The 22,869-nt window shown below is 42.6% G+C and overlaps 1 protein-coding gene across 8 annotated transcripts in view; it reads left to right on the forward strand.

The window, feature by feature from the left end:
• TMEM108 (transmembrane protein 108) overlaps positions 1-22,869 on the forward strand; it is a 273,408-nt gene that overhangs the window by 97,553 nt on the left and 152,986 nt on the right. The window contains exon 1 of one of the 8 annotated variants that reach the window (XM_025200259.1): positions 18,502-18,550. The exons of the other annotated variants lie outside the window; for them this stretch is intronic. The gene's annotated coding sequence lies outside the window, so the exon portion shown is untranslated. Of the gene's footprint in view, positions 1-18,501; positions 18,551-22,869 lie in introns of those variants that run through there. 8 annotated transcript variants of the gene reach the window in all.

The raw sequence follows: 22,869 nt of genomic DNA on the forward strand, positions 1-22,869 counted from the left end.
ATTAAACTCTTCAGTGCTGTCCTGACTTTCCAGGATGGAAGGTGGGTGAGTGCTTGAACCCACGTTCTTGGATTTCCAGGGGTTGGGGGAGCATGATGAGGGGTCACATATGAGTAGGGAGTGAGGACATAGGCCAGAGGTGTCTATGTTGTCCACATTGTTAGATGGCTTTTATTGAACAAATCGTACAAGGGATCTCATTGGGTTTTTTTGGTTTTGCTTTTGGTTTTTTAAGTGCCAACAAAAAGGGGGAAAAAATAAAAAGGCAACAGAGTTCTGCCCATGTACCAGATATGTCAATTATAGCAGTGGGGGTAGGGGGTGAGGAGCAACACAGTGTGAGATGCCTGGAGTACTAACCAGCTCCTGGAATGTTTGGTGTCTACATGTAACATAGACCCTGGTTCACAGTGAACCAGTTCAAAAAAGTACTTGATTTTTGGACCATTCCAGGTAGCTTTAAACCAGTTTAACAGGCTTTTGACTTGGGTTGACTTTGGGTGACTGGGTCTGTCCCTTTCAGGTTTAAACTTCATTGGTCTAAGTGATACTTGTATCCAAATCCCATGAGCAGTGATTAGGAACCAGTGATTTAGTGTATGTTCCACATAAAGGCTAACAGACTGCTATGCCTGGCAACTAGCAGAATGAGACTTTTAGTATTGGTGTCTTAAGCTCTTCGGTGACAAAAGTACCAGTTGTAAATGGTATTGACCATCTCTGGTTGGGGTCATATACTTGCCCAGCCCTTAGTTCCTCTGGGGAACTTCTTAACTAGGGTAACATTTATTGTCAGTTGTATTGGTAATTTGTGTGTCCACTGAGGCTAGAGATTACTCAACTCGTGGATTAGTGGTCTAAGGACAGGAACCACTGAACTAATAGACCAGTGTCTCTATTACTGGTCAGCAAGATTAGACAGAATTCTATTTCAACAGATTTGTTGGAATAGAATAGAATAGAATCCTGTCCGATTTTTGTTCCCCCTCAGAAATGCACTGCTAAGCTCGGTTGCTAGTATCAAAATTTGTGGAAGACTGCAATCACTGGAATTTTGGTCAGGAATCCATTCTTGTATTTCAAGGAATCAATTGTATTTAATACAAAAGATTTTCTTTTCCCTCCCCGCTACTTAAACAAAAATATGGGATACTTTAGAATATAGAAAACAATCTCTTTGATTGCCCAGAGAGCAAATACTGTAAATTAAACCTTGCTGAAGCTTAACACTTTCTGCTCCTTCTGTAGGACTTTACCTTTTTAATGGAACAAATGTTCAGGCTTCAGTGAGCAGATGCTCACATCATTAAACTCATTATAACAATTGGCATTAAATGGCATTATTGGTGGTGGCGACTCAATAAATCCAAGGGTTGAAAGGAGTTTTAACTCTTCTGATCTCCTAAGGTCAAGGTTGAGACATTAATAGGATGGGATGAAGAAATTTGCACATGCTATACTGCATTGGCTTTTGGGAATAAACAAAGGGTGCTCTGTTTGAGTACCTCTTAGAAATACTGCATTCATATGTTTTATTTATTTTTTTAAATGTCAGTCTGAATGATGATGGTGACATTATTTTGGCAAATGATTTCAGCTGAAAGACGTAGAGAAGACATTACAATGGCACACTGATATCAATGGGAGGTTGTTGAAGGTATTAATTTGTCAAAGTGAAACATGATGCATAAAAGAGAAGCAAGGAGAATTTTAAGATGGGAAGATATGGCAAGATGAAGCCAATGAAAATCACACCAGGTCTTGCTTAGTTCTTGGTATCTAGTGACAATGTATACGACTGCCTTTAAAATATAACCCATGGCATGATTTCATGGGGGGCATAAATCACGAGAGTAATTAATTGATGCTGAAGCTGTAAACTAGGCCAGGATGCTGACTCAGAGGAAGTAGTGATGTTAAATTGGCACCCACTCCTCAAACATAGCTTTCTTCTGAGCCAAATTCACGGAGTAATGTTATTATGGGAAGGTAGACAACCAGGGACACGACAGTTATAAAATAAAACTTCAGAGACCCGAAGGATAATCCAGGTGAATTAGAATTTCCTTTTGAGCATGAAGCAGCAGGAAAGCCTGTATTTGGGTCAGAAGCTCTATCAGCATAAGTCTGTGCTGCTTACCTTGCCAAAGGAAAGAGATAGGAACATTATCATGTATAGAGAAGGAGAGTTGGGGAGGAAGGTATGTGAATGTGTGTCTGCTTCTGGTGCTGCTTCTCTGCTCTCCTTGAAGAATATGTGCCTAGAAGCCTTTGAGGCTGATTCAGCATATCCAATCAGCTGTCCAGAACAAATTAGTTGGGTTACTTGAAGGGTCAGCTACTCGGTCAACAACAAAATAGCAGTTGCTGTTTAAAGGAAGCCAACGGGTATTACAAAGGATCCCTAAAGCCTTCCTCTTTCTCTCTCTCTCTCTCTCTCTCTCTCTCCCCCCGCAATGCTTTTTCAGGATGGTGGGGTGGTACCCAAAAATGCAATTAAAATATGTGAGAAACAACAGTCTAGTCTAGTGGTGCTCAATCTTTTGGCCCTACAGGGCAGATGAGTGGCACAGAGTTGGTAAGGGGGCTGGATCCCTCATAGGGTCAGTGCCCAGATTGGGCCCTGTACTCCTACATGTGGTGCCATGACTCCTCAGCCAGGTCCCTCATGCAGGGATCCAGCCCCACTCTGCCCCAGCCCGATGTACCTGATCTAGCATGCAGTTATCCTGTCGGGCCCACTGGGCTCCCCACAGGTCAGGAGATTTGGCAGCAGGGCAGCAGCAGTTAATACTGTCACTTCTTCTCTGACACAAAATGTTCAGACCTGTGTAGAGCCTACAGGCCAGTCATTGAGAGCCCCTGATCTAACCCCACGCACAAGTCTCTAAAGGTCGAGGCTGCACATCACACAAACTGTTCTCAACCTGGCGGTGACAATAAATAGTTGGGGCAGGAGAACTGGTGTCAGGAGTCCAGTTTTGTTCCCAGCCCATGTGGTTCAGGAATGATCTAGTCAGACATTTGACATCAGGATTGTTCTGGGCTTTATTTCAGGAGGACTGTGGGCAACCTCCTCCACTTGAAATACAGTACTGCTCAGTGGAAATGAGGCTTGTTGCCTGTACTGAATTTTACATTAGCCAACAATTTAGTCCTACACAATTATGATCCAAATATTACACAAAATCATTCTGCTTACCTTACCAAAGGAAAGAGAGAGGAATGTTAGCCTGTATGGCATACGTGACTTCCTGAATCTTGGTCCCCCTGCTAGATAACAAGTATTGTAAAAGCCAAAGACAATTTTACAGAAAAAGTAATAAGCTTATAATAGCACTTCCCTAGGAGCAAAGTGAAGTGAGCCACGGGCTATAAAAATCATTAGCTACCAATATTTAAAAGGGGATGCAACTCTGGGACACTTTGCTCTGTTTGCTTCTGAGTGGGTGGAGATAATTTAACATGGAGACATCACTCCAAAGCAAGTGCCAGAGATTGTCTTGCAGTAGCGCTTAAGCTGCCATGATAGATTGTGATGCTGTTGTGGTACTGGGTCCAAACAAAAGGGCTAGGGAGAGAAATTATGCACAAACTGGTATAAGTGATCGGAAACTGGTTCAAATCTGTAACACAACAGAAGATCAGGGCATTTTTACACATGCAAGCACCACAGCACCAGGTGCTTTGAGAAGTGCCTGGTGCTGCATCGCTTGCAGTTGTATAAGCGGCAAAATGCATGTCAGCACGCAGAAAATAGCAATGGTCCGCTTTTGAACTAAACACATAGAAGGTGTTTTTTTCAAATGCGCACCACTGCCATTTTCTCTGCGTTGACGCACATTTCACTACTTATACAACTGCAAGTGATGCTCAATCGAGTCTGCTCCAAACCTCTGGATCTCTGGCGCATCTGAACACAAAAGTGTATAAATGCCCTCAACCATTTGGGTTGGTCTAATAAAAGATATCAAATTCACCCAAGGAACCTTGTCTGCCTAAATGCCCTCAGTGCACACAAACTGCTTTCAAAATGGCTGAAACTAGTTTAAGAAAAACCTGGATGGATGCAGTATCAGACTGAACTGATTTAGGTTAAATCACTTTATTGAACTTTGGTCCCAGATCTCCTCCAGATTCACGTTAACTCACAGTCCCCCGGCATCTCAGGATGCTTTGCACCACCCCTGCAAACCCCCCTCTCAGGATGGGCAGGCTAGCTTTGTCCCAACCTGTCTGCTGTAGCTGAGCAAGGAGGCATGCTCTAGCACCCCCCCATGTTCTGGCCTGGGCTACTGCAAGCATGTGGCCGCATTTCCAGAATCAAAAGTAAATGTCTGTTCACCTGGTTATCACTTCAATATATTCAGCTTAGACTAACCTGCAAAGATTTTAGTGCCTTTTTGGAACTGATGATTTTACATCAGTATATTTCAGAGGTCCATAAACCAAAATCTTCATAAAGCAGTGGTACTGGTTTTTATCAGAGTGAACAGTCTTAATAGTAAAATCTAGGGTTTATTTGAATGGAGATAGAAATGGTCTCCTCTAGAAATGGTGCCTTCAGGTTAGGACTAACATGGAGAAACTTGCAGTGCAACTGTGTGTACATTTTTGGTGTCTCTGTCACTTATTCCTTATGCTTTTAATTGCTACTTATGTTGATTTTTTTTCTTCAAGATGTTTATATTTTTTTTAAATAGGAGCTTATATCTTCTCTACTTAGAAGTCATAATGCTGAATTTTTACATCATTAATTTCCATAGCAACTAACCATAATCTCATAAATAGAGGATTATTACTTCAGGATCATATAGGAAGAGAGCTTGGGCTGTGAAGGAGAAAGTTGTCTTGCACAGTAGCAAAAGGAATGATAATTAGGACAAAGAAATCTTGCACATTTTCCCTTCAGTTCACGCATGTAAACCTGCAATAATGAAGTCTTTAAAAAATTAGATAAACAAATGTGCAAACTCTGGGTTCAGTCTCACTATGTTATCTTGTACCTATTTTTAACCTTGAATATTCATTTCACAGGGAAATTAGCATGGTCTTTAATGAAAACTAAATTCCTCTTATCACAATTCCTCTTAGCACAAACTGGTTTAAGGTCCAGAGGGTAAGTGATGTTGTCTACATTGTGAGACAAAGAATGACTCCTGGCTCCTCACAGTGAATTCTACTGGATATTTTTCATCTGGGTCCTTCTGGACAGCCTGGTTTTAGGACAAAGTCAGTTGAACAATTCTGAATGGAGTCTGCTGCAATTTTCTCCATGGCGAGATTGCTCTCGAATTTCCTTCATGTACTGCATTAGTCTGTCTGCAACATTTCATCATATGTCAGTTAGTAACTGTTAGTTTCCCCTGTGCCTATTTACATATCATAAAGTTATCAAGGAAATGTAGGTTTGCAAAAAAAAGGTTGCCAGCTGCCATTTTTTTATAAAAAGAAAAGCTACAATTTAACATTAACCCAGCAATTAAGCTAGACTTTACACTAACATGTCACAGTCTGACATAAAAATACTACTCAACAACATTGCAAATTCTCTGTGGAAAAGGTAATGGAATAATTCCAGACATCTTTGATTTTTGGAAAAACCATTCTCTGTCATGATTGATGTTTTCTTTGTGTTGGCATGGGAGGCCACAGAATAAGAGTAATCTTTTTAATGGGTGTACTTCACACTGATGCCTATGGTCCATGATGCACTTGTCAGCCTTTAATTATGGAGCTGAAGCTAGATTTCCTCAGTAATTAACTTTTGTATTCAGTTACACTGTCTCTCTCACTTTTGACACACTCATCTGTTAAAGGTAGAAGTTGGTGCAAGAGAGAATTTGACTGACGGAGAGAGAAAAGAAAAGTCTGTGAAGTCAGACTTCATTTGGGATGAATTTTTTAGCTAAGATCTGTCATATGGAGAGACAAAAGTCAGGTTTTCTATCTCTGATTTTTTATTAGCATGGAGATATATTTTTATTTCACATTTACATGTGTTCCATTTGCCTTGGTTACCTTGCTTCTATGTAATGGCCACCAGTAAACAAGCAGTATTTTTCTTCAATGATTTAGTGTTAGTATCCAAGAAACTGGAAATACTGACTTTTCAAAGGGAATTGCTAGGGAAAATTGTTTGCTTATTGTCTCTCAGCTACACAATACCTGTATAAAAATGAACAAGGACAGAAAACATCAGCAGTGGATAAAATTTTCGAAAGTGCCTAAATCCCATTGTTCCCATTATCAAAGGAACCTAGGCCTCACTGACTTTCAGTGACTCTAAGACTCTTACGCATGCAAGTTGTTTTTGGTATTAGGATTCAGACACTCAATTATATAGGTGCTTTCAAAGACCTTATTCTTCAGCTTTTAATTCCCATGTTTTTGTCTGTTTTGCCTCAAATATAAAGGGAAATAATGTTACGTTTGCAACATAAATTAAAAGAAACATAGGGACATCACTTTTCTGCATTGCTCTTCTTTGGAGGCATCTTGTCCTAAAATCCCTTTCATAAACTTAGTGAGTTCATTTTAAAACTAATTGAGTTCTTTCCCTTGCTACTCCACTTGGGAAGCTATTCCTGAATCTCACTGCTCTAGTAGTTAGAAACCTTCTTGTAATTTTCAGTCTCAATTTTTGTAATGGCTACTTGGTACTCATTTTTTCTTGTGCTATCACTTCCTGTGAGCCTTAATGAAGTAGGTAAAAGCATCCTTGAATTGTGTTTCTGTTGATGTTAAAGTCTGAGCATTAATTTCTCAGATACGTGAGCATTGTCATCTTATCTCCACTGCACTGAGTATTAGAATGCCCGTGATGTCTTCCTAAGAGGAAGAGTGGAATTTTTTTGGACATGTCGTTGTTTATAGCGGTACCTAATGTTCCAGGGATGCGAAGGTTATCCTTTTGATTCTGAACTTCACTTCTGGAATTGTGGGTATTGTTTTGGAATGGTTAATAGGATAATCTTTCTAAAGGCAAGCATACAAATAAAAAGCAACAGCTAAGAATAGTATTACCTCCTGAAATGGCATCACTATAGATAATGAACTATAATTCTGCAAGTCTATGTAGTACTGAAGGATGTAAGGCACCATGAAAAAGAATGGTGATAGATTAGACAATGGCAAATATCAAATAAGTGTAGTTTTTATATTTTAAACTGTGCTTCTAGATTTTAATGTTTCTGTTGGTCTGAGTTGGGATTATATAGTGCAGAATGGAAAAAAGAGAGAGAGCAAGAGAAAGGTAGATTTCAATGACCTCTTGCATCTTTCTAATCTAACTTCCAGCAGTTACATTGTTTATGTATCATTTTTTAATGTTTTGTCAATTTATTTCATACATTTTTAGGCAATGGCTTTTCTCTCTCTACTTCTCTTGAAGATTAGATTATTTCATAGCAAGTGCAAGGTTCCCTACCCCTCATGGATCATCTTTGGGCTTTGGGGTAGGTCTGCTGACAACAAGGCCCAATTTCTGTTATCTTTTATGCACTGAAATGGCAATTTTCTAACTGCTTAAGTGGCATTTTTAGCACTTTTACATAGTTCGCAATTCCGTTACCCATGCACTGTCCTGTAAGCACAAGCATTCACACAGCTGCTGAACATGTTCAGTATGCACTGACTGAGAAGGTATGTGGATGCATATGTGTGCGCGCTGCAACTGTGTAAATTACAATGTTCTGTCTGACAGAGAAACTTTAACTAGTGGGCATTAGATGCTAGAGGAGGAGGAGGGCTCTCCCTTGCTTTGGCCCAGTAACTGAATAGAAACCGAAGACTCGGGTTCTATCCTTCCCTCACCAAGAGGAGGTTCAGAATTGCATTTCTGTGACTTCCCAGCATAGTACTCTAATACCATGCCAAATGGAAGGCACTATCTTAGAATCAAAGTATCCCAGAAAATTTGTTGGAAGGGACTTCAGGAGGTCATCTATTTCAACCCCCTGCTCAAAGTAGGACCATCTCCAACTATTTCATCCCAGCTAAGGCTTGTCTACCCATAATCTAATCTCTTTTCCAGGTGTATATACTTCTGAAGTTGGCCCCCTGGGCAGCCAAGGAGGGCTACAGGTGGGATGAGGACGAAGAATGTAAGGGTGCGTGTGGCTGAATGAGATGCCTGCTGGCCTAGGAGGCAGCAGCTGGGTTCTAACTTAGACTCTTGCTCCCAGTGGCAGAGAAATCCTCCCACTGCCCTCCATCCATTTTATGTAATGCCAGGGCTCAGCTTCAAAAGAGAGCTAAAGAAAGGATTAGATAATGCTAAACCTCTGGCATGGTTGGAACATTGTGCTGGGAAGGCAGAGGCATATGTTCAAGCCCTCCAGGTGAAGGAGCCCTAGATCACCTATTTCCTGGATGAATACCCTAACCATTTACTTATTTGGACTAAAACATGATAGGGTCCTTTTCTTCCCCCTTGTTTTCTCCAGAATGGATGTCTGTGTACATACATACATAGCTGCATACCTGCACAGCCAGTATGTAACCTACCATGAGGATGCATAAGGACAAATAGTGCCAGTTCTGTAGCTGGAAAATGGCCAGTTGGGTACATAGTGGGTAATAGAATTCCACCCCAGATATAGGCTTTCTTTGCTTCCACTATGGATTTGCTACAGTTCACAGCATAGCTCTGCAATTAGCTGGGCTCTTCCTCATAGGCCCATGCTTCATATCTATTACTAAATATGTACATACATTAACAGTGAATCTCTTGGTTTATTAATCCCCAGAGAGTATAAAAGAAAAGGACTATACATAAATCCTTGACTAAAGAAACAGACTGAATATATCTCTGTCTGAGCTCTAAGACTGTCTGCCTTGGTTTATGTGTTTAATGTAAGTTATAAAGTAACAGGCTATGGACTCAGTTTTTGTTTCTCAGAGCCTTTCTGCATTTATAAATATTCATTGGTCATTGAGAGAAACTGATTCTATAATCTAGTGGCCAGGGCATTTATCTACCATCTGGAGACACCAAGATTCAAGCCTTGTTTCAAACAATATGTGTGTGCAGACTCAAATAGCAGGAAAAATGGAAAACCCATCCCATAGCAGTTAACAGACTTTTGGTTGGGCTATTTGTTTAAGATATGGGAGAATGATAGTGCTTTGAACCTGTCTCTTACAACCTTGGCCTAATGAGTGACCCAAACAAATCCAGGGTGCTGGGTTTTCTGAAGTGCTGGTGCTTTCTCTTTCTCTCCTCTTCCTTGCTTATGTTCTCTCTCCCCCTTCTTCTTCTCTGCCCCCTTCCTTTTTATTGTGAAAACTGAGTCCTTACTTTGTTCTGATAGTGGGAAACTTTCTGACCCAGCTTTGCTGAGCGCACTGAACTTAAATCACCATTGCCTTCCTCCTTGTGCAGTCGTTTATGCCAGTGGTCACCAACCAGTCAATCTCGATCGACCAGTCAATCGTGGAGCCTCTGAGAGTAGATCTCAGTCTGTCATAGGCTCTACGATTGGGAGCAGCAGGATGCACGTGACTGGGCTGAGTCACTCCCCCTGCTGCCCGGGCCAGGCTGGGTGAGTGGAGTCAGAGCCTAGGTGGTTTGTCTGGGGTGGAGGGGGGGGAGCAGGCAGGGCAGGGGCAGTAGATCCTGGGGTGCCCTTTACTTACAAAAAGTGATCTTCACTATAAAAAGGTTGGAGACCGCTGATTTATGCCAATGCAAAGTAACATCCGTGTGGGTTGCTTTCTTTACATTTTGCATTTATATCAATATCTGTGTATAGGATAGCAGACTACAGTAAATCAAGTACCGTAGTTCTACAGTATTGCTAATCCCTGATGGCCAGGAGAATGAAGCCAGGACTACAGTGACAGCTACTGAACTACAAACAAATAACTCCTGGTTGAAACCAAAACATTCCCATTGCCAGATACACAGCATATTATTGAGAGACATTACAGAGTCAAGAGAAACAGACTTGTATAGATACAAAGCTATACAAAGTATATACTGTTTCATGGACAGCCTAATAGTACTTGCTAAACCAGCCTTCTTTGGGACCACTTTGATCACAGTGAAAAGGTTACATACCACATGTAGCATATCGTTATATATAGGATCTGCCCCTCCATTCCGCTCCTGGCAGGGTCACATTCACCACCCTGGCTGGGCAGCGCCTGCCCCTGTCCCTGCCCCACTCCCTCCGTCACTGTGAGGGACTCAATCTGCCTCCCACCCACATGCCCCTTTCTCCCTGCACAGACTTACCAGCTCTCCAAGCTGCCCAGTGGCACATCAGCTATCGGATTGGTATCGGCCAATATGGCTGGTTAATAATTAGCTCAGGGTGATGCATAGGGGGTGGACGTGGGTGCACGTGCACCCCCTGATTATGGTGATGCACCCCCTACAAACAGGTGCCGCCTCTGCGGTCAGTCACCACTCGCCACCCCATCTCCAACACCACCAGCGGTGTCTGCAGGCAGTCCACAATCGTCGCTGACCACTGCCGGTGGTGCCTGTGGGTGGTAGCCAACCCCTGGTCGGTGCCTGCCACCTCCCCCTCCCTCCCACTGCCAACATTGCTGGAGGCATCTGCGGGGGCTCCACACTTACTGCCACCGCGCTCCCACCATAACCAGCGCAGCTGTGCCCCACCAGCCGCTGGGAGCACATGTTGTTCATGAATTGACCATTGATATTGGCCAAAGAAATCTTTATCCGTGCACCCCTAGTATTAATCAATTACCAAGAAAGAATATCACCGTTATTGTAAGTCATATTTTCTCTTTTTATGTACAGCACTGTTGGTAAATAGGCTTGGCAGAATTCAATATTTATTTTTTTAATAACCTTGATGGATAATATCAATGTTTATCTTAAGCATTTGTTTCAATTTTTATCAATCTAAAATTTTCAGGATTGCACAGAATTAGGGGTGTGGGGAGCAGACAGTTTTTAGATGACAAACATAACTACTGTAGGACTGCCGCCAGCTGGGAGGAGGAGCTGCCATCAGTCCCAGCTCCACTCGCCTATAGCTCCCTCATCCACTTTGTCACTTTTTTTCCTTTGTTCCCAATCCCCTGGGGTTTCTGGGAGTTGCAGTCCAAATTACAGTCAGCATGGTTCTCCATTAGTCATCATTTTTCTTATATCCCCTTTCTATAAATTTTGATTATTAATGACAGAAATATTTTCCTTGGTCTGGGAGTGAGGTGAAATCTATGCTTATCAATATTTACCCATAAAAATCAAATCCTACTAAGTTTAATTATCAAGCACATTTTGTTGTCTGCAGATCCAGGTGAATGTCAGGCTTGATAGATCAAATGGATTTAATGCTGGTTCCTAAGATCACAGACCCAAGAGTTTCAATCTGTATCATAAATCCTGAGGTTGTGTGTGAAACAAGCTGTATCCTCCAGGGCCAATATTCAAAAGGAGTTCAATGACCCGTGCTTGGGGAAATATTAGCAGGTTACATGGAGTTTAGAAACTGGCATTCTCCCTCTTGTATAATATAAGAAGAGAACCTAAGTGGTTTTCCATTTCCCTCACCTAGCACATAGTCATTGGCAGTAGAGTCGGTCCTTATTTTCATTGTTACGTGTTCACTTTATCATTCCTGGTGAAAGAGCAGAGCTACAATGGAAGTATTTTATTCTGCTACGTTACGTGCCCAGTTGTTGCTCTACCTGGTGGGAACAGATGCATCTAACTTCTCCCTCTGAGATGCCAGGCAGAGCTGGGGGACTTGAAATAGGCAATTATCTATCAAATAACAGATGCCTTTGCAGATTAGTCTGGATGAGTAAAAACACAGTCTCACTGAACAAAAGATGGTGATTAGCTAGTTGAATAACAATAGGCAAAATCCATTGCAGATGTACTGGAAGCAAGGAAAGGATAAGACACTGACATTTCTATTTCCCTGAGTGTGTCTTATGCATTCATTGTCATAATGTCATCTTAATGTTATAGCTACAATGATATAGTTTTGTTTTAATTCTTCTACCATTGGTTTTAACAATTACAACAGTGTGTTTAATATTTTCAGTTTGCTTACAATGTAGGCATTTGTTTAAAAAAATTCAGTGAATAGCTAAGTCTATTTTAGTGAATTTTTTTTTTTGAGTCATTTGCTATTTTACTCACAGTTTTGTCATTTGGTGTGTAACAGAGAGTAAGGACTTTGCAAAGGTAACTATGCATAAGTGTTAAGGATATACGTGCACTTTGGGTTTGGTCCTGCATGGAACAGGTGTTTAAGCTTTGCAGGCATAACTTCTAGGCAGAACATGAGGAACCAGACACTAGTTCCGAGTGTCCTAGTTCCCCATCTGTCAACTGAAGTGAGACCACTCACATGGAAAAGTTAAACTTGCTTAAATGGTTTTCCTGGATCAGAGCCTTCTTGAGTGCTGTTACACAGCCAAAATGTTTGCTAGCACTGCCTTCGGTGAAAGTTGCCTGACACTTTGCTCTGTAAGACCTTGCTTTTAACTGCTTCAGCTATTTTGCTTAAAAAAATTTTAAGCCGAGTGTCTGCCTCAGGCTTAGTTATTATTAATAGTATTGTTATTGTTAATAATAATAATAACAATAATAATTTCAGTGACATTTGTTTAGCCATTTCAAAGAACTAGATCAAAGACTAATGTTTTGCTCCTGTTACTTCCATTTCCATAAGATACCCAAGCACCTCCATGCTGCAGATCAGGGACTTGGCATTTATTGGGAGAGGGGCAACCTGATATCAGGGTTGTGCCTTTTGCTATTCTGACAAAAAATCTGGCCAGATTTGGTCAAATTATATCTCCTGAAAAATCTCACAAGGTTAGTAGGGGCCGATAAAAGTTTGGCAGCTAAATTCTCCAAAGATTTTTGTCAGTGTTCTCTCCCAAGGGATGCAGGGGCTGTGGTGCTGCTGGGCTGAAAAACTAAAAAGAGGGAAACTCTTTTTTGGCGCTTTCAATGGTGCTCTGCTGGAGGTGAAGGGGAAGTAGCCTGACTAGAATATGTGGGGTGAGGAGCCTGGGACAAGGATCAGAGGAGGGATGGGGGAGTGGAATAAGAAACCAGGAGCTAGATAGAAAGGAGAGGGACTGGATTAGGATGTGGAGCCAGGTTGGGGAGACTAGGACTGAGAAATGGAGATAAAGTGGGTAGGGACTGGGGCTAAGGGAAGAGGAAGGTCTTGGAATGAGGAGATGGGAAGGAAGGGAAGACTAGGACAAGGACGACTGAAGAGGCTGGGGAACAAAGGGTCAGAATCAGGAGAGGTCAGGACAAGGGTCTCTACCATTCATCAGCCTATACTCCCATTGGAGAACTCAGTATTCCTGGTTCTTGGCATTCTTCAATTGACAGAATAGCGGTGAAGCCCACTGGCAGATTATTTGCCTCATCTCTATCCAGTGGCTACTGCACAGCAGATGACAAACTTTCTGCTGTTGTTAGCAACTGTGGAGTGGATCTGAAAGTACTGACCCTTCTGAGTCGCATGGTAGTAAATATGCTTTTTAAAAACCTCTCTCTCTTTCGACACCCTCCCCCCCGTTAAAAGAATACAAAATAAAGCATTCAGAAGTTAGAATGAACTTCAGTTTCCAGTATAGATAGTATCTTGTTTTATTTGGTATTTTTATTTTAATGGTTCCAGGTGTGGCCCTATGTTGGTCTTTTACCCACTGTCGAACTCAGCTTTGAACACAGAATCATTCATTTTCTTTTGGGCATTTCTCAGGCACTCATCTGTCAGAGTGCTTCACAAATACCAACAGATTTCTTTTCATAACATGCCTGTAAGGAAAAATTCTGTTATCCCCCTTTTACAGGTAGAGAATTAGGCACCAAAACACCAGTAATGTCTGTCATGTGGGGGGTTACCAATGTCATCATTGCTGTTGTCCTCATCCGGTGTTATTGATGTGTTCTCAGTGTTGAAGTCTCAGGAGCTGTGGTGTCAAAAAGTCACCAAGATTTGAACACCAATCTTATCTTAAAGAACGACCATAGGCTTGATTTCAGTGGTAAAGATTTGGCCAGGTTTATTGTCTGTGAGTACAACCCTAACATGTTTTGGCCTAACAAGTATGCCAGACCAGGAGTTAAGGCATTTGTACTTGTGGCACAACACCATGCAAGCTCCCCCAGGCCTCTACAAAATTCCCCTGATTTCCAATTATCTTATACAATGATCAAAACAAATTATGTATTGCATTCCTTCCGTATCTTGAACTTCTCAAACCATCATGTACCACGGGCTTAGTTTAGCAAAATCGGTAAAGTTTCTCTTGCTTTACACTAGTGTAGCGGAGAGCACAGTTTGGCTTATCTTTTTAATTCAAAATTAAAAAAAAGATCCCTGCCATACATGGAACATGGACAACAAGCAGATGCTTATTTACTAAATCTTCCTTACTAACTGGGCTCTTCAGCCTTTTCTGTCTAAGCTATTGCTTTTGTGCCCCTTTGTACCACAGACTAGGAATGTTAAAACATAATAAGGGCAAGAGTCTCATTTCAGGTCCATCATTATAAATCTAGAATGACCCCCTTTGACCAAGTATGTGCTCTAGTGTACTCACAGTCAAAATCTTGCCCTTCACAGGAAAGAAACGGCCTTCTTACTGTGTTGGTCTTTGATTACACAGCTTTACAGATACACACGGCCAGATCTCGAAGTTCTTATTGAAACAAACTCTCATGGAAGTCAGGAAGCTTTTGTCAGAATAAGAACAGCAGGATCAACCCCAGTAAATGAGGGCTCTCACTAACCTATTAAAATGAATTATGTGTGTGAACATAATCCTCCTTGACAGCCTGACATGTTTCCAAATGCTGCTATTTGAAAGTTTTCATTTTCCTCTACGTGAGTTTCCCTCTGGCTTACCTGCAGTTTTATATTTGTCAGTGCTCCAGCCTATTGAAGAGAGGAAAAGAAACCATCTAGCCAATAGCAGTATTACTAACTGGATAAAGCAAAGGAAAGAAAATATAATGATCAGTGTGCTAAATCCTCCCTAAAGCTACCAGACCTGTCATTTAGAGCTAAATCTTAGTCTGCATAGTTATCAGTGCTGGGTGAAGACTGGAAATGCCCTTATTTTTCCCCTTTTCCCCTTCCTCCCATCTAAAGTGGCTGAAGCTAATTCATCATGTTGACACAGGGAGAGCTATTGTTATTCAAAATTGCATAAAAAATGAATTTATATTAAGTCAAACCAATAAGCCAAGCAGCTCTGACATTTAATTTTCTTGGAAACTCTTCCTATTGAACCAGGCAAGTCTACATACATTTTAAAATGAAATACAATGCATGGACCATAATAACCTTAGATAGACCGTGAATGAATAATTTAGAAATTATCAGGAGTCATTTTTTCCCCATATGTCCAAACCCAAGCATTTATTGGATGATATGTCTGTGCAATGCCATGTAAAGCCCTCATTTTTATTTCTTCCTATTGTGTCTTTAATGGTGTACAACACAGCTATAAAGAGAGGTTATTAATGGCAGGGCCACTGGCTGATCATCCTCTATTCTTTTTATAGAGACACTTTGACATCAAAACCTGGAGCTGAAAGTTGAGGATAAATAAGTGATATCCTTTGAACTCGAAACTGTCACAATAAACCCTAATATGAAATGTCACATATAAACTGGTGCTCTGTTCTATTCTCAAGTGTATGTTGGTCTCAGCCCTCCAGGGCAGATCAGTCGTATTTCAGATCTTGCTTTATCTCTCTTCTCTTTGTACCATCTTGAATGTCTGATTATAGGAGAGAGTGGTAAATGTTTCTGTTTAAAGGATGATGTACCAGAGGGGCATAGGTCAAGAAGTCAACTTCCTTTCAGTGCAATGTTGTATGCATACAATTATGCATCTCGCCATCAATCCAGACCTCCCAAATGCTTTCTGTTCTGTTCTTGTTTATAATTTCATAGAGGAAATTGCTTCTGACAGACTCCATCTGCAGACTGCCTGACACTCTTCCAAGGTAAATGGAGGTTGATAAAAATTGCCGATCAAAAGAAAAACAAGCAAATACTACAGTTTGATTACCATGGCATGTGTGCCATGTCCTGAGGGTAGCAGCACCTAATACTTGAAGATGCTTTATTTACAGTTATTTTATTACATGATTACAAACCATGGTTTTTTGTCATGAATTTATACTTAATTTAAAATGTGCAGTTACTAATAAATATATTGATGCAATAAAAGTACACAGTTACACATTCAGAAGTGATTTATGTGAGCCCACCCTCTTTCTCAACTACCCTATATTATTATTATTGTTGTTGTTGTTATTATTGTTATTATTATTTCAGTCTTAGATAGATCACAGTAGATATATATGTATATCACATAATTAAAGACTTGCATTATGATCAAATGGAATGTTTTGCTTTTTGTTTAGACTCTTTCACAAGGGAGGTTTTTGTCCTTTCTGGTTGTGAGACTGTATTTGATACCAGCTGATGAGGTTCTTGACTCACTATGTTGAAGCCTGATCATGTGCTAGTGAAGAGCTCGTATTTTTTTTCTTACTGGGAATACAGTAGGGTGTAACGCAAACAGAAAGAATTCCACTTTGTTCTTCACAGAGGAACTTTGGAAGAACTGTAGAGTTTGTTTTAAGAAACAGAACAAAAATCTTCATTTATTCCTGTCTTTATAATGTGAAAAGAAGGCCAGGGTGGGTTTTGGGTTGTTTTTTTTTTTTTTTTTTTTGGGGGGGGGGGGGGGGGGGGGTGGCTTTGCAGATTTTTCTTTCCTACTTGTTTTTTTTGCATTTCAAAATGTCAGGAATGGCAAATCTGGTTTTTACCTGAGGATTTGTAGAAGGGGCAAGAGAGAGTTTTCTCATCCCTGGGTGCATTTACACATGCATTTACTTCGCCGTAGATTTACTCTTGTGTAAACTAAGCCAGAGTAAGGGTTTTCGGGCAGGAGTCTGCACATGTGGGGATAAGGGAAGAGATTTGCACCCAGTTCCCTGCAGCCCTGCAATGGGCCCCTGCTGCCACCAGGGGGAGCTCAAGGCTCCCCCTGGGTCCTAGCCCAGGGGCTGCCAGGGAACATCGGGCCAGGAGACAGTTAACTCCTGGCCCTGTGGGGGCTGCCTGCTGCTGGGGTGGAGACATTATCCTCCTGCACTGGCAGACAGGAACTCCTGGCCCTGCCTCCCTGATCAGGGGCATGGGGCTTGGAAAGAGGTGCAGGAGAGGGGCAGGTCTCAGTCCCCTGCCCTAATCTGCCAATGGGGTAGCAAGCAGCTAACTCACTGCTAGCTGCACCACCAGTAGATTGGGGCAGAGGTCCTAGCCCTGCAGCTCTTTCCATGTCCTGTGCCTCGATCACCCAAATGGGGCACAGGGCTGGAATTTGCCTCTGAATGGGATAGTCCTCAGCCAGGCCTAGGCTTCACGAAGAAGTCTTCATGTGCAGCCTGGAGCTGACTGGGGACTGCCTGAAACAGGACAGTCCCCAATCACCTCCAGGCTGCACATGCTTCCCCTTGCAGCCAGCTCCAGGCTGGGTGGGGAACTGTCCCCATGCAGAGAGCTCCCAGCCCCTGCTACACAACTGCGATCATGGAGCAGGTGCTGGGAACAAGCTCCCAACCTGTTCCCAGCCCCAGCTCCGTGATGGTGATTGGGAAGTGGGGGATGGAAGCTCCCTGCTGCCAGGGTAGGGGGACATTGTCCCCACCCAGGCACACAGGATGAGGACTGGGGAGCTTGTTCCCCATGCAGCGCCGCACTTGTAGAGCTGGGTGGGGAACAGGTTCCCCAGCCCCTGCTGGCAGGGAGCTCCACACTGTCTCCATGACTGTGGGTTCAGTGCTGGGAGATATTTATTTCCCAGCCTGAGCTCTGCAGTTGTTGGGCCGGTGCTGAGAGACTCTTCTCTCCCAGCCTGACTCTGTGGTCACAGAGTGGGCAGTGGGAGATTAGGTTCTCCGAGCCCCCCCCTCCCCGATTACGATGGAGTGGGGCTGGGAGATAGGGATGTCCCAGCCCCTGTTCCCTGATTGTGATCTGGGAGCAAGGGGCTTCAGGCTCCCTGCTGCTGGGGCAGGGGAACATAGTCCCTGCCCAGGTTCCTGTGGCATAGCCTGCCCTGGCAGCAGGCAGCTCCTGGGGGCAGGGAGCCATCTCCCTCCCCGTGGTGGATGGCTGACCAGGAGCAGATTTTGCTCCGAATCAGGAATCTACATGAGTGCTATACTTTGCATTTGCAGGTAGCGAATTTACTCAGGATTATGGAAGTTTACTGTGAAGTAAGCATATGCATGTGTAGACGCATATGCTTACTTCACAGTAAACTATTCTAATAAGAAGTTAAGTGTCTCATGTAGATGCACCCCCTTAGTGGGAAATAAAGATGCTGAAACTTTAACAGAAATCTTCAATTCCAATTTGTCACAGCGCACTTGGTATGAATAGAAATTAACATAATCAAAAGCCAGAAATTTAAACAGTCTATGTAAGAACCACTTGTCATCTCTCTTAGGTTTACTTATGCAACCTTGAAGAAAACTTTGGTGGCTGTAACCTGAAATGTGAGTATAAACCAGTAATGTTGTTATACTGGTATAACTCACATGTGAACATTCTTTATTATGATATAAATCTTTGCCTCCACTTAAGTTTTGCTACTTTGACTATCTTGGAATAGTTAAAACTGCAGCTGCCTGATGACTTTATCACCAATAAAGCATTTGTACTGGTGTGACAAAAAAGACCTATACCCATATAAAGCATTTTATACTGTAATAACTACATCTGCACTAAGGCCTTTACCAGTCCATGTCAGCAAAAGATCAGAGCATCTGCCATTGACATAATGAGGTCCAAGAATACCATTTTTGATTTCATTTACATCACTTGGGCTATGTACAGACATTCAAAAAGCCTGAGGCAGAATCAGTCTAAGTTTTGCAGTTTTTTGTAAGTGGCATAGTTTAAATCAGTCGTGAACAGAACACACATTTGCTCTTTGGGGCAGGGGCGGGAGGAGGGAACTTAGACCAGATTCTTTCATTTTTAAACCAGTTTGTGTGTTCTGAACTTCTGTTCTGTTATGGGTATAGATGAGTTTTCAATCACTTATACTGGTAAAAGTATAATGTCTGTACTTGGCTTTGAGCAGAGTTTAAGTTAAACAAGTCACATTTTACCAGAATAAGAGTGTCCACTTGGGGCTGGTAGCAACGTAACTCTATTGGTTTATCTATTACCTAATATTAGCTTACCTATTATTATTTTACCTATTATAAGGCCTCAGTGGCTACATTTTATTGTATTCTGACTTATTTTCTCCATGTCTTGAGGATGCTGTGAGGCTGAGTTCATTAATGTCTATGAAGCATTTGAAGGTACACAGATGGAAGCCATGATAGAAGTGCCAAGTATGATTGTATCTTTTAAGCCAATGTGGATTTGAATACAAACAAATCTCAGTGCATCAGATGCATCTTATCAGGTAAAAAGATGACACAATGACAGTCGTAGTTTGGGAGAGCTCTGAAGTGACCCTAGGCAGTTTTGTCTTCAGAAGTGCTAGTGAGATACAGCACTCTTATCTGAGCAGACATCTCATAGTTCTGCTTCTCACTCAAGTTTCTTTTTCTTGATGTCTTGCCATAAACCTGACTTCCTTTCCTGTCTGGGAAGTGCTTGGGAGTATGTGTATTGGTCGTGCAGATGAACCACAAGCTGCAAAGTTCAGGTCCACATTTAGATTTTCCAAATATACACACTGTGTTCAGATCCAGGTGTTTGGTTGTTTCCCAAAGAGCGATAGAGGCCTGAGTTCCTAGATTCAGATTCAGATCCATATTTCCCCAACATTTCAAGGCTATTAGTGTCTTATTGAAAATTGAAGCTTGGGAAAGTCAAGAAATATATGGTGATCTTCTGCCTCAAGAGACCAGCTTGAGACTTCTTCAAACATTTTGCAAAGTTAAGAGTCCTTATATAAGTAACTAGGCCTTGGTCCATGCTAAATCCCCTCTTCAACACTGCAGTGCAGAGAAGACTTAACTGCTGGAATTGGGCAGCTGAGGATTCCTCTGATGTAAGGTAATCTTTGACTGGTGGTGATGGTAGAAAGAGATGTGGCCAAAGCCCACTATGGTCTTTCCCAATGCTGTTTTGATTTGTGTTATAGTAGTGCCTAGGATCTGCTCCAACCATCTCACAGTCATCTAACTGGTTGGCATTGAACAAGATGCTGTACAAAAAAAGGAACCAAAAATAGTCTCTGACCCAAACAGCATGTGTGGAGACAAGAAGTTGTTGTTAGATCCATCAAGGAAGCCAAGTATTCCTCAAGATATGAGAGTCCATGGCCTTGCACCTCACTGAAGCCTATGTGAAGGGAGTGCCAAGTGGGTGTTGTACAAAGTCCAAAACCGATGGTAGCTGTCATTGTGTAATGACTACAAGAGCTGCAGGGCCAGGTGAAGACAAGGATAGCATGACCTGCCTTTTTGCGTCAGCTTCTCAAGTCCGTCTTGTCAGAAGAAGTCAAATGATGAAGTAATCTCAATAGGTTCCTTTTTGTGCTTTATTCTGGAGTGCTTGGAGTCAATTAGAGCATAGGATTAGGCTCTGAGCTTCTGAGCCTCTGATTAGGTGATTGACTGCAGCTTCACTGTATACATCACAAGTCTATGCACATTACAAATATAGCTATAAACCAGTCAGGAAGTTCAGCACAAAGCCCAGCTTTGATCCAGCATCTTGGCCTGAGCACCTCTAATTATCATATACACTGTATGAAATGAGAGATGTTATAATATCCACAAAGTAAGAAGCATATACTTAGGACCTCTTGCCTTAGAACAGGGAAGCATATACTTAGGGCCTCTTGCCTCTGATCCTGTGCTCTCTTCTGCCCTTACAGCAGGGGCAGGCAATTATTTCAGGTGGAGGACCACATACTGAGTTTTGGCAGGCTGTCGAGGGCCACATGGGTAGCCCCACCCCTTGACAGATGCCCTGCCCCCTGGTTGGCATCTTGTGACCAGAAGATCCACCCTCTATCCCCTGTCCTCTGCCACCAGAGTCCTCCCTTCCCCCCAGAAGTACTCCTTTCAGCAAGCCATCTCGAAACCAGAAAAATAAAAATCAAACATCTACAACATTGATAATTTGATTTAAAAAAAATTTTGTCCTGATTTACATGTGTTTGTGTAGTGTACATAGAGGTGATTGCACAATAGTTCAAAATGAAGTCTTACTCCTGTATATTGTGGGAGCAGGGGAATGGCAGGGAAGGTATGGGTGTGTGGGGGTGTTTGTGGTGGGTGCTGGCCTCGGGACACTGGTGCAGCCCCATGCTCCTGCGCACCCACTCACTCCCTGCCCCTGCCACCGCCACTTTCCTCCTTTTCCTACCTGCCGCCGTGGTGCTCTGGCACCACATAGTTCCTGGCTGCATGGCCACAATTGCAGAACTCAGTAGGAGCCAGCCTGGCCCCGATGACTGGGGCAGTCACCCATGGTCCTACCCTGCCTCCCTCCTCCCCACCCCACATGTTCTTATCTGAATTTCCCTCTCTGGCACAGGGAGGCAGGAACAGCCCCATGGTCCCAGGTCAGAAGCCTCTGTTACGCAGGGGCTTCGGGGTGAGGGGGATGGGAGGGGCAGGACTGGTTTGGGTGGGCCTTGCTGCTGGGTCCTGCTGCTGGCTTCCCCTGGGCCCTACTGCCCCTGGCTCCTGTCATCTTTGACAGGCAGGCAGGAGCAGATAAATACCAATTTTCTACATTTTTTAGGGGCTCCATAGGCTGGTACAATGGCCTGGTGGGCCGGATCTGGCCTGTGGGCCATATTTTGCTTGCCCCTGCCTTAGTGTCTTTGGGTATTTAAATAAAATGGATCCCCCTCTGTTTTTGAATTATGCTTCATGAAATCAAAACTGTACTGATGAGCCTATGATCAGCATCACCTATTGTTCTGCACAATTTATCAAACCATTACCTTTCTTTTACAGCAAATTAGATCATTTCAATGCAGAGTGGAATGTTAGCTCTTCTATTTAAAGAGATGTATTAAGAAGTATTTATTTATTTAGATAGCTGTATTGATTGTTAGAGAAGAAAGATTACCATTTGGTTAAGCTAGTAGCCTGGCATGCTTCTGGCTCTACCATGCTTTCTTTCAAGTCACGGAGGGCCAGGGTTTCAATAATATTAAGTAAGCATTTTGAAGATTCCACTAGGAAACAATCTCTATCTTTAGAAGACTAAATACCTTTGCAAATATGATCCATAGGGCCTGAGTTTCATGGATGCTGGGCACCTTCATCTAGTGACTTCATAGATTCATAGATTTTAAGGCTGGATGGGACCTCAGAAGATCATTGGGTCCAACCCCCTGCACAAACCAGGAAAGACAGCTGGGGTCAGGTGACCCCAGCAAGGTGACCGTCCAGTTTCCTCTTGAAGATTTCCAGGGTGGGTGATTGCACCACCTCTGGAGGGAACTTATTCCACACGACACCTTAGTTGTGAAGTAGTTTTTTCTAATGTTGAGCCTGAAATGGCCTTCCAGGAGTTTGTGACCATCACTTCTAGTTTTCCCCAAGGGTGCTCTGGTGAGCAGTTGTTTGCCAAGCCTTTGATGTATGCCTTTGATGTAGTGGTAAGCTACTACCAAGTCCCCTCTTAGCCTTCTTTTTTTCAGGTTGATGAGTCCCAGATCCCTCAGCCTTTCCTTGTATGACTTGCTGTGCATGTCTCTGATCATATGCGTGGCTGTTCTCTGGACTCTCTCAAGCTTTACCATGTACTGAGTAAAGTGCGGTGCCCAGAACTGGACACGGTACTCCAGCTGCAGTCTCACCAATGTCGAGTAGAGTGGGAGAATTAC

The sequence above is a fragment of the Alligator sinensis genome, unplaced genomic scaffold (assembly GCF_000455745.1).
Source record: "Alligator sinensis unplaced genomic scaffold, ASM45574v1 scaffold54_1, whole genome shotgun sequence".
In the NCBI taxonomy this organism is placed as follows: Eukaryota; Metazoa; Chordata; order Crocodylia; family Alligatoridae; genus Alligator; species Alligator sinensis.